The sequence below is a fragment of the Cyanistes caeruleus genome, chromosome 9 (genome assembly GCF_971803275.1).
Source record: "Cyanistes caeruleus chromosome 9, bCyaCae1.hap1.1, whole genome shotgun sequence".
In the NCBI taxonomy this organism is placed as follows: Eukaryota; Metazoa; Chordata; class Aves; order Passeriformes; family Paridae; genus Cyanistes; species Cyanistes caeruleus.
This window is the reverse complement of record NC_141709.1, coordinates 11,005,856-11,017,170: the sequence shown is the minus strand read 5'-3', so window position 1 is coordinate 11,017,170 and position 11,315 is coordinate 11,005,856.

The window sequence follows — 11,315 nt, the reverse complement described above, 5'->3', positions numbered from 1 at the left end:
TAAATATTCGAACATTAATTTTTTTCAGCTTTGAAAAGTTCCCCTCTACACTTAATTGATCATTTTAACGGAAAATACCCTGGATAAATGCTATGAAAATGTACACTGGAAAACAACCTGTGCTAGTAAGTTGTGCAGGACTACTATTCACCTCTACCTCCTGTAAGGACTGGAACTCCTATGTGTAGAGATTGGCTTGCAAGAAGGGAATGATGATGATGATGATGATGATGATGATGATGATGATGATGATGATGTGTGTGGTGAGGGTAGTAGGAACAGAGTCATACACACATTGGGGAGAAGAAAAAGGTAATCACCCTTCGTACAACCCCTCTTAGGGGAAACAGATGATCTATTCCAAACTCCAATGAATGAAAAGCATCCCAAAGAAGCAAAACAAAAAAGAGTATCCCAGCTTCTAGATATACCTGTGCTAAAGGGAATTTCTTGTATTAATCATAGTTTTCCTCCTCTGAGCAAGAATAGCAGCAATTAAGTATCCTATATCAAAATGCTACAAAGATAGTAATGATCAGCTTATAAAGAAAACCTCTGTTAATTTCTGCAGAATCCAAATCAGCTGAGAATTAGAATCCAGTTTGGTGGTTTGGTGTTTTTCTCCTTTTTTCTTACTGTTATTGTGAGGTGAGTTTGTCATAGTTTCTAGAGGAAAGGGGAAAATTACAGGTTTTGGAAAGGGGAAAAAAAAAGGCACCTTAGCTAAAACTGCAAGTAGTTAACTAGCAGGTGTACTTTATTTCAGGGTAAATGTGATACTACTTAGTACACAAACTGACTTCAAGCAGGCTTAAGAGTTAAAATAACCAGCTATGAGAATACTGAGGACATCTACTTTTCTCATCTCTGAGTAATCATTAAAGTTCAAAAGATGCTAACATTTTTACTTTTAATTAGTTGCCATTTTTATGTCAGCCTAGGTAGAATAAAAAGAGAACAGGGCATTGATGACTTGATATGACAGAATCCAAGACATCACCTTTCCTTCCAGATTTTCTAATCATCTTTGTTAGTTTCAGAACTCCCTCAATCCGAGACATTTTCCCGCTTTCCAGCTGCAGTGAGGTTGTCAACTAAACAGTGATTGTGGCTCTAAGGAATAAGCACCACACTAAGGATGCTTGGAAGGGAACACAAACTCCCTAAGGCATGCCCAGAGGCTCAGAGAAGAAACACAAGACTGTAAGCTGCCAGTGTTAAAATTTGAAATTCTGTTGGGGATTTTTTCACAGGAAATAAGGCAAGCCAAGGAGAAATAACATCTGTCTGAAGAGCACACACACATTTAAGTGCTTTTTGAGGGTGGAGAATGAAAGAAAGGGGTTCTTCCTTTTGACTTATTTAAGCTCTCTGTGGGTTTGTTTAGTGTTCAGGCTTTTAAAAGAGAGACTGAGAAAAACAGCAATCAATAGTGTCATCTGAAGGTGACAAACAGGGTACAAGAGGGCTGCTGGAGGGACACACTGTGAAGACAGTGCCTGGGCAATGATCAATTGCTTTAGGAGATGAATAAAGACAGAGAGAGCAAAAAGAAGAATCGATCCAGTCTACTACATCTGCAGATACAGGCACCTGGAGCAGGAAGCATGTGCCAGACAAAGCTTTAGCCTGTCAATAATTCATACTGCTTCACTGTATAACTTTCAGCAAGAGTCTTCTTGAAAGCAGCAGTATTGACATATGTTATATGGCAGAATTTTACTAAAAGCTGGCATCTCCAGTCAGGAACAATTCAAAACACACTGCTCAGGATCCAGTCACTTTAGTCCTTTCTGCTAATTGACTTCTAGCCCAAAGTAAAAAGGCATGTGAAATACTGCTTTTGACAGAAAAAATAATGAAGAAGCACTTTCAAAACTAGACAGGGGGGAAATCAAAGACAATCCTTCTCTTTTACATGCCTCACACAATCCGGCCCTACACTGTTGAAAATGCTATCATTGTATTTGGCCAGCAATGTCTGGAATCTGAGTGGGAATAATGATCTAACACATCTGAAAGCAGAGGCTGCAATTGCAAGATGCTTCCAGGGCCAAGGGAAAAGAAGGATGCTGTTCACAGCCTGGGTTGTAAGCAGCAGCTCAGAGAAGCATCCTCTATTGCTGAAATGTCAGCAATGGGCTACTACTTCACAGAGAGGGCTCAGGCTAGTTTAAATTTTCCAAATTCTATACACTCAACTATGCCAAGTGTATTTTAATACTCATCCTCAAAAGACAGAAATAAATCACTCCTCCAAAAGTCTTCCATAGGTGAGTAATAATCAACAGAAGAAAAGATTGATTCCATTTGTAAAGAGGCAATTCAGCTAATTCTTTAAATAACTGTATTCATGCATTTATTTAAATTTCTGGGTTTATTTACTAACTTCAGTATTGCCATTCTCAAGAGAAAGGATTGGTCCTTAAAGCAAAATGTTACAATTTTCAACTAATATTCCATTAATTTATTTCAAATTCTCTCAGAAACATTTAATTGGTACTTTATTTATTGTGATAGTTAACATTATGCAAAGTTAAGCCTTTGATTAATTGCACCTTCACTGATTGAGATAAAAACTGGTGGTGGCTAGTATAAAAAATCCTAGTATAAAAAAATAAATTGTCTTTAATGTATTACAGAAAAAGTAAATATAGCATTTGCCAAAACTTGGCTCTTCTTAAATCACTTAGAAAGATGCCAAGAGATCCCTTTACATAAATACTCACATATTTAAAGACAACAAGATGTTTCAAGAGGCACACACATTTTAGCTCTGGTGACACACATTCCTGACTGTATTTTAAGGAATGTCAGTCATTTCTGCAAGAAGCTCTCATTGCTGTGTAAATTGTCTTTCAGGCCATGTGACTAGTTTTGTTCCTGGCTGATGACAAAAGCTCTGGTAAATGTTGTGACCCTAAGCTGAGAAAACTACATGAGGTGCATCAAAATTTGGCTTACCTATGAAACTATTTCTAACTGTTTTTCCAAAGACTGTTTATATCATTCACCCTCTGTTTTTTCTCCTCCATAAGTCTGGAACTGCTGCACAGTTGTTAATTTAGAACACAGTTAATTTAGAACATGTTTTGTTTCCTGCATTTGTTTTGTCCATATTACACAGCTTCTCCCAGATGAGCATGCTGTGCACAAGACATTAATTTGGTACAGAAGAGTTCATCCTTTGCTGAGGCACAGGTCCCTCCTGCTACAAACCAGGCCACTTAGCTGCTCTAGTGCAGTCTATAGCAATCTTTCACAGGAAAAGCAGAAATGATTCAGCACCCAGCAGAGCCCTAAATGTTTCAGAAATCTGTTTTCCAAGATTGTTGGTACCCTGACAGCTATACTTAGCCTTTGTATGATGCCTACAGATAGCTACATTTCCAACCTCGTTACAGTGCTATCAACAGAAGCCAAGCATTTAAAGTGTTTTATGCATTGGCTGAACCATATTTTAGTTTAGAAAGAGCAGGTAAGATTTGTTTCATCACAAATAGGCCAGACATTAAAGTAAACAAATCAAAATCATTATTCTATGCTGTCAGATCAAAGCAAATATCAATTGCAACATTCCACTGCTGCCTACCAACACTTAGTGAAATTAACTTAGGTTGATTTTCTCACTTTAATTTTTATTGATTATCCAGCATTTTATTAGTTCCAAATGTAAAAACTTGTTTAATCCATGATGTCTGTCAGAACAAGAGATGGGAATAACAAATCCCTATCCTCAGATGAGCACAGCAGGTTTTCAGCTCCTCAAAAATGGAGACAGCTGCAATTAATACTTGTGGTTGTTCGTGTAGTATGGCACATAAATTTAAAAATGTTCCATGTCAAAGCAAATCCAGAATTAATTATGCTGCTTCATTAAATTCAGATGCACAGTTCCTCTGATAATTTTTGGGTGTTCATCTGCAGTTTCCCTAAGGTAAACATAATTTACTAATTATTTCCCTTCTCCAAGTAAGACCCACCTAAATCATCACCTTCTCACTTCTGTTAGTTTAGCACAGTCTGGTTTTCGGTAGTGCCAGGGCCACAGGGGTAGCTCCTGTGAGAAGTGGCTATAAGCTTCCACCATGTCCACCAGAGAGCCAGTGTCTGATGGCTCTGGAGATGGACGCACTGCTGGCCCAATTAGAGAGGTTGTTAATGCTTCTGTGATGACATATTTCATAAGAAACTCAAAACAGTGCATGCGTAGTTTTTTCTCTGGGGTGGTGAAGTGCAGCTGCTGAGGGCCATCCCCAGTGCAGCGTGCAGCAATTTTAGTGCAGCCTGCAGCAAGCCTTGCCTGCCTGGCCACCCCTAGCCAGATGCACCAGAGGCAGAAGGGCAGGGGGGACGGCTTCCCCTTCCCAGTTTAATTTACATCTCATTTTTCTCCTCTGACTCTATTAATAATACATTTACTTTACGCCCTTAAATTTTGAACCTGTTTTGCCCTTAGAATGTTTTTTTCCCAATCCTTAACTCATGAGCCCTTCATTAATAATTTTTCCCTCTCTTCTGCCCAACTATAACAAGAAAGGATAAGCAAATGACATTCGTGAGTGCCTGGCATTTGACCAGTGTCAAATCACGACATGACCATTGAGAAACTGAGTCTCTTTTCCAAAATTATTAGTCTTAGGAAGAAAAAGGAAAGTGAGGGAAGGAGAGACAATCAGTCCAGAGTCTTTTCAGAGGACCAGATTAGTGGGAACTCCATGATTTAAACAAAGTCTATTTTAAAAAACCTAAACTGCATGAATTTCTAAAGTGCTCATAAATGAAGAAGCATTAATTATTAAATACTTATAAACTGTAGTATTGTCTCCACTAATATGTCTCTGCACACCTTTTTTTTTTTCTTTTGGACAGATTTTTTTAAAGAAAATGTCTTGCAAAAATCTTCTTTGAACAAAACAAGGTTCCTCCTTAAATAATTTGATGTCTGTATATGCAAAAATTGAAAAATTGAAGAGGAATCTTGCAAGTTTAAATAAACACCTCTGAACACAAAAATTGTCCTGTCATGTACAGAATTAAATTGTTTAAAATGCATTTTTGCAAGTTGCACTCTGATAAGGGAGACAGGATTTTAGAGGATGGAATTTGTTCTAATAATCCATCTGGAAAGTATTTTTTAATTCAAAATTAGAACTTTTATAGAGAAGTAATGGAGTATTTCTTTTTGATAAGCCACTTCACAGAACAGGAATCAGAATGCAAATTACAGTTATTTGCTCTAAGTGGTTTCCATTAGAATGGCATTAATATGAAACTTTTTCCATCTCATCAAGACATTTCACAGTATTTCTTCTACCTTTAAGACATGGTGTATTAATTTAACAAAATTATATATAATTTTGGGTGTATTATGTATGCTTCATTTACCTTTTGCAACATCATTATCTTATTTTTAATGTTTGAACCTGTCACTTGATAACACAGCTACATCTCCTTAGAGAAGATCATATTTCAGATCAGAGAAGCAAAGTATAATTACAAGAGTAAATTGTGAAAAATTGAGGGTTTTATTAAATAGAAGGATGACACAAGACCTTTTGTTTAATAGTCTAAATCCTTTAGATGAAAGCTTTCTTTCTCTCCCTGCCCTTGTGTATTTTAAGCAGTAATGCAATTAACTGATAAATACTTGGGGGTTTTTACTCCAATATAAATGAAAGGGGCTGGCACAAAGGTACTGTAGTATGAGTGACCTGTAGCACCAAGAACACAGGTAGAGACTATTCAGTATGTAAAAGAAAGCAACTTTTATCTGTGGCTTTTTCACAACAGCTGTTCAAAACCACTTGACTCTGGGTTCGAACAATGGACCACCACTCCACCAAAGGAGCCCAAAGGGGCAGGTGCAATTATCAGAATACATACTGTATCATCCTTTAGTCCTGTCTAAAAATTGCAACTTTACCAGCTTTTGTTTCAGCTGCAGTACCTGTAAACTGTAAGCATTATTTCAATCTTCACCCCACAAAGCATATTCTTCCTTTCTTCTTACTAGAACAAAACTTTGTGTGGTTGTGCAATGAATACAGATATAGGGCGGATCTGGGATAATATTTTTCTCTGGCTTCTTTAATATCAACCCCAAATTTTTCCCATATCTATGTGTAGACAACTGTACTAGCACAGCTCAGAAGGTCAAACCATGCATGCAGATATAAATTCAGCTTAAGCTGGCACTCCTCTAAAAACATATGCTCACAAAATTACATGGCCTGGAGAAATGATTGCCATTTAAGACCCCCTTATAGGTTTGGTGTTCCAGGCCAACAGAAAGGCCACTGCATAACTTGTGTTGCAAAAGCAGAGTCACTTGCTTCATACCACAGCCTCAAGAAAGCACAAGTGGTCCCCTTCCTCCTCCAGTCTCTAAAAGCTTCCAAGGATGTGAACCACGAGCACCCTATTACAAAGAAAACCTCAAGAAATGAATTAAAACAAGCAGGATGACCTCCAATACCCACTTGGTTCCACCACAGAGGAGGCAAAAGTTTTTGTCTTCTACAGTCATCATGCACATGGCTTTCTACATTGGCATCAAAGCTGAGGGATAGTCACAAACACAAAATACTGAATCAATTCTGGTTTGCTATTTATGAAGATATAAAAAGTGAGGAAGTGTTTTGTCCTCCTTCACCCTGCCAAGTGCAATCACTTCCACAGTAATGTGCAGTAGTCTGCACTTGTAAACCGAGCACTGAACTCTTCTGGATTACAATAGTAAAAAGAATCTTTCCATTTTGATATCATTTTTATTCCCTTGTCTCAATGCTCTGGCTTTGCAGAGTAGACCAAAAGCAGCCCAGTGGAAATTTTCAACACACAAGCTTTGAATTGCCGTCCTGGAGGTCTGTCATAGGACCCAGTAAAGTCCACAAATAAAGTATTTTATAATGCAGAACTCTTTGAAACCCATAATGCTGAAAAAATGAGTTATCCATGACATCTGTGGTAATTACCTGCCAGAAAAAGTAGCAACAACTATCAGTGAATACAAAGAAAAGTCAGCAATAGAAATTGTTCTGCTGGAAGAGACGGACAAGAAAGAGCATCATTGGAAGAGACGGACAAGAAAGAGCATCATTATATGGAGATAATGACAAACAAAGAGACTAAGAAAACTTGTGCTTTCTATTAAAAATGCAGAAAAATGAAAGTGGCAAGTGAGATGAAAGGAAAGCAGGAAGGAAAATATAGTCAGGATTATGAGCAAAGAGCACGCTATTAATAATTAAAGTGGAAATCCCTCCATTAATGGCCACTATGGACAATTCACTACTAGTTTATTATTTATTTTAATTACCTGACCAGAAGGCAGACCACATTTTAAAAAAACATTATGTATGGTATCATGAGGTTTAAAGAAGAGTAGCTCTTTTATAACCCGTGTTAACTAGTTTACAACAGCCATCATGTGTTTTTAACTATGTTGGTTCTCTGGCACCTGAAAAATGTCTGTCTCTTCATCAGCTGACTATTGATTTCCTATCAATCCAAAGGCTGTACTGTTTCACTATTTCTCTTACATGTCTTCTGTTGTGTTTCAAGATAATCTGACACATCCAGTATGCAAAAATGGTCTTTGTTTTTTTCGTGTATTCTGTTTTGTTGGGGTTTTTTTTTCAAATGTAGTGATTAATATCTGAAAGGAAATGTCCCAAATCATTCAGCCCCTGTTCCAGCAAATTTCTTGGCATTCCATCCTCCAACTGCCTCATGTTTCTCAGGTATCTCATACCACTGTGATCTATATGTAAAAGCGTTACCAAATCAGCAAATGGAACAGACATTGCCCAGCAAAAATCCCTGTCTGAGATTGCAGGTTCTGAGCTGAAACACTTTAGATAATATTTGTCTATATCTATGTGTTTTAGTGAATGAAGCAGTCATGCTTTTCATAGCAGTATAATACTCATAAATATTAAAACATAAACAAATTAGTAAAATACAAACATTTCAGTCTCTAGCTCAGATTGCAGAACAGGGATCAGTACAAACTGCTGTTGAGGGGACAAGACTGAAAGACCCCATCTCTCCACACTCCCTTTGCATTCACTGCTATCCTGACCTCAGCATTTCATCAAGGCTTTAATGTCTTGATAAACTGTTTACAGTAATGGGCCGGAGGGACAGTCATTCACACCATCACCATCTAAATAGGTAGACTGAAAGGACCTCCAATTAGACTCAGGAGACCATTTTTATTTCAACAGCTTATTCCTCCTCTAATAATTTAGTCTAATATCCTCTGTTATTCTAAACCTTCAATGGTGTGCTTCTGTGGTCACCCTTGGACAACATTGGTATAAATGGTATAAAGTATAAGTACAATATAACATTGGTATAAGTATGGTATAAATGAAAGGAAAAATCCATTTTCTTATTCAACATCTGAGAAGAATTTAAAAAAGCTAAGTCAGCAAGCAGTCTCATATAAAAAAGTGATGATCTAGATGAGATCATAAATTATTCTCAAGGTGTTTTGAAAAAAAAGACAAAAATGCAGATACAAAAATGTATTTGGAAATGATATGTTGAAAAGAAGGAATATGACAGAAAGACATAGTTTTGCATTAAGACAGAATGATGCGAAACTTCAGAAAGGTAGAATGTTGTGGATTTTGAGAGAAGGAATGAGAGAAATTGATGCCATTTTATGTACCAGTCTTATTTCACAGGCATTCAGAACCTTTTTATAGGCCAAAATCATTCAAGTAGCTCAGAAAAAAAGTATTTTCCTGCACTAAACTGGCTCTGCTACTGGGAGGAAAAGGAAGAATACATCTGAAACACACACAGTTGTTTCTTTCATTGGAACAGAGCCAAGATAATTTAAAAATAGAAAAAAAATTAAGCCTATCAATCAGCTTCTCTTACCAAACCTTTTTCATAGTACTAATTGTTCATTTATATACAATTGGGTCATGCTGAGAGGAGATACTGCATGAAAGAGATCAGCAGATTTTTTTACGGTATCTCACATTGGGTCCAGTGATTTGCTGATGCAAATACACTGTCCCAATCCTTTCAGGCCTGAATTGCCTCCTTTTCCTTTCCAGCATTTCTGGACTCACCTGGCTTCTCAGTGATCCCTTTCAGCTAATCTTTTTTTCATGCCTTTTTCTTCTAGTTTAGGAAGACCAGCATACTCTCCAAGGAATCAGCTGTGCACCAGATCTCACATAACAGATTAGGTTCACAGAAGTAGGGCAGAAAAGAAGTCCAGCTCTATCCTTAGTCATTGACTATCAACCACCTCTTGAAAGTTCACCTTGACTCTAGTGCCTTGAGAAAAAGGCAGTCAGAAATTAACATTGAAGTCTCTATTTTAAATGAGCTAGAACCAGATCCTACTACAGATCCCTTTCACAGGGAATTAGTCTGCCTTTGTGTTATCATTCCTTCCTTCCTGAATTTAAGAAATGTCTCCAGTAAAATATTTATTGAAATAATGCATTTATGCAGAAATCTTACTATATCAGAAAGTTTCACCTCTCAAAAGTTCCAAAGTTCCAAAAAGTCATGGCTGGTTATCTATGACTTTCTATTTCATACTGTGGAATAATTTATGGGGAACACAGGACAGAAATTAGCTGGAGAATGTCATGCGTTACAACCAAAACAGCGTTTCTATAGAAAGACACTAAATTTGATACTACTGTTAAATTCTGAAGGCCTACTTGTACCTGGCAATTGCTCTTTACAGAGAGAGTGAATGTCTGACCACAATGGGTGAAATTTCCCTATCTTCTACACATAAACTTCCCATCACCACTACACTCTTTTGCTAACTTTGAAATAATTATGGCACATAGGAATGTTGTTTTAGTACACCATCCTTTTTCTATTTGTCAGTAGTTCTCACTAGGCTGCCTCTGGTAGCAAAAACTGTATCATATACTCCTGTAAGTCTGCACTTGTCCAAGCAAATTCTCTCTTGCAATTGTAGATAAAAGAAGAAGAAGAACATACAGATTTTAGTGGAGCTGAAAATTACAAAAACAAAATATTTTGTTGAAGGTTTCTGGAGAGTGACTATGGTCCCATCTAGGCATTAAAAATACATCTATTTCTATGTCTTGTGACAGTATTCCCTATGATAAAAAGGGAATTAAGGCTTAAGCTGGCTGAGGGTTTTTTCTTTCCTTGGGTTTAAAAAGAAAAAAAGAGGAACATTTCTTTCTCTGTGTTTAAAATTATTTGATTTATAAGCTTCCTGTAAGGTTCCCAGAAGAAATTACTCCATTTCAGAGTAAGACAGTTATCAACACTAACATATAATATATATAAATGCACACAACAAATTAGTGTCTTGGTTTTGGAAGATAGGTGTCTGTTAGGGAGGGCAGGAGCCTCCCTTGGAATGAAAATGTAGACCCCCTCCTTCCAAATTATTATAATTCTGAAATCAAGAGGCTCTCAGGCAGACATCTGGGGATAGGAATAACAGTTCTTTACTAGTATGTATAACGAGGCAAACAAACAACAATAACTACAGCATTAACAACAAAACAGAACCAGGGACCCCGTGACAGCCTTCTCAGCCGAGACAGGAAGGGATGGAGGAGAGGCTTTGCTCCACAAACCCCCTCGGGCAGTCAGTCCCGGTGCTCCTGCAGGGCTCTGAGGAACACTCAGCTGGAACAGCAGGGATGAGCTGAGATCTCGGGCTGAGGTGTATCAGCAGTTCTGCAGTGATGCTTGGCACTGCCACACGTCCCAGCAGGACAGGGGGTGCGAGGCCAACAAAGAAGAGGGAAGAAGGAGAAGAAGCAGCAGCAGCTCCGTCTGGTTGATGGCAAATTCCTTTCTCTCTGCAGCAACAGCTCCCCACGAAGTGTCCTTCTCTGAAGCTGAAGAAGCCAGCAAAACTGTCCCTGCCCTCCCTTTTTCCTTGCCCCTTTCCACCCTGGGCCCAGCTGATCTCCCTGTGTTTCTCAAGCCAAGTACCTGCAGTCAGGTTTTCCCCGCAACTAATGGGTGAATATTCCACAGATGAGCCAGAGCTAAAAGAAGGACACCTAACTCCCAACATCATCCACCCCAAATGTTTTCCCATACCAAAATGCTACATCAAATTTTAAACCTTTAAATTATACACAAACCCACACTACTTTAACTATATACATATGTATATGCAGATATAGATACAAGCACAGTGTCATGGGTAGTTCACCCTAAACCACGGTCCCCTTGAGGTATGCACCAGGTCTCTCCATCCTTTTGCATCACCCACCAAGTGCAACCCGGTCCCTGAGCAAAGACAACCCCACGGATGGGATTGTCTTTGCTGGAGG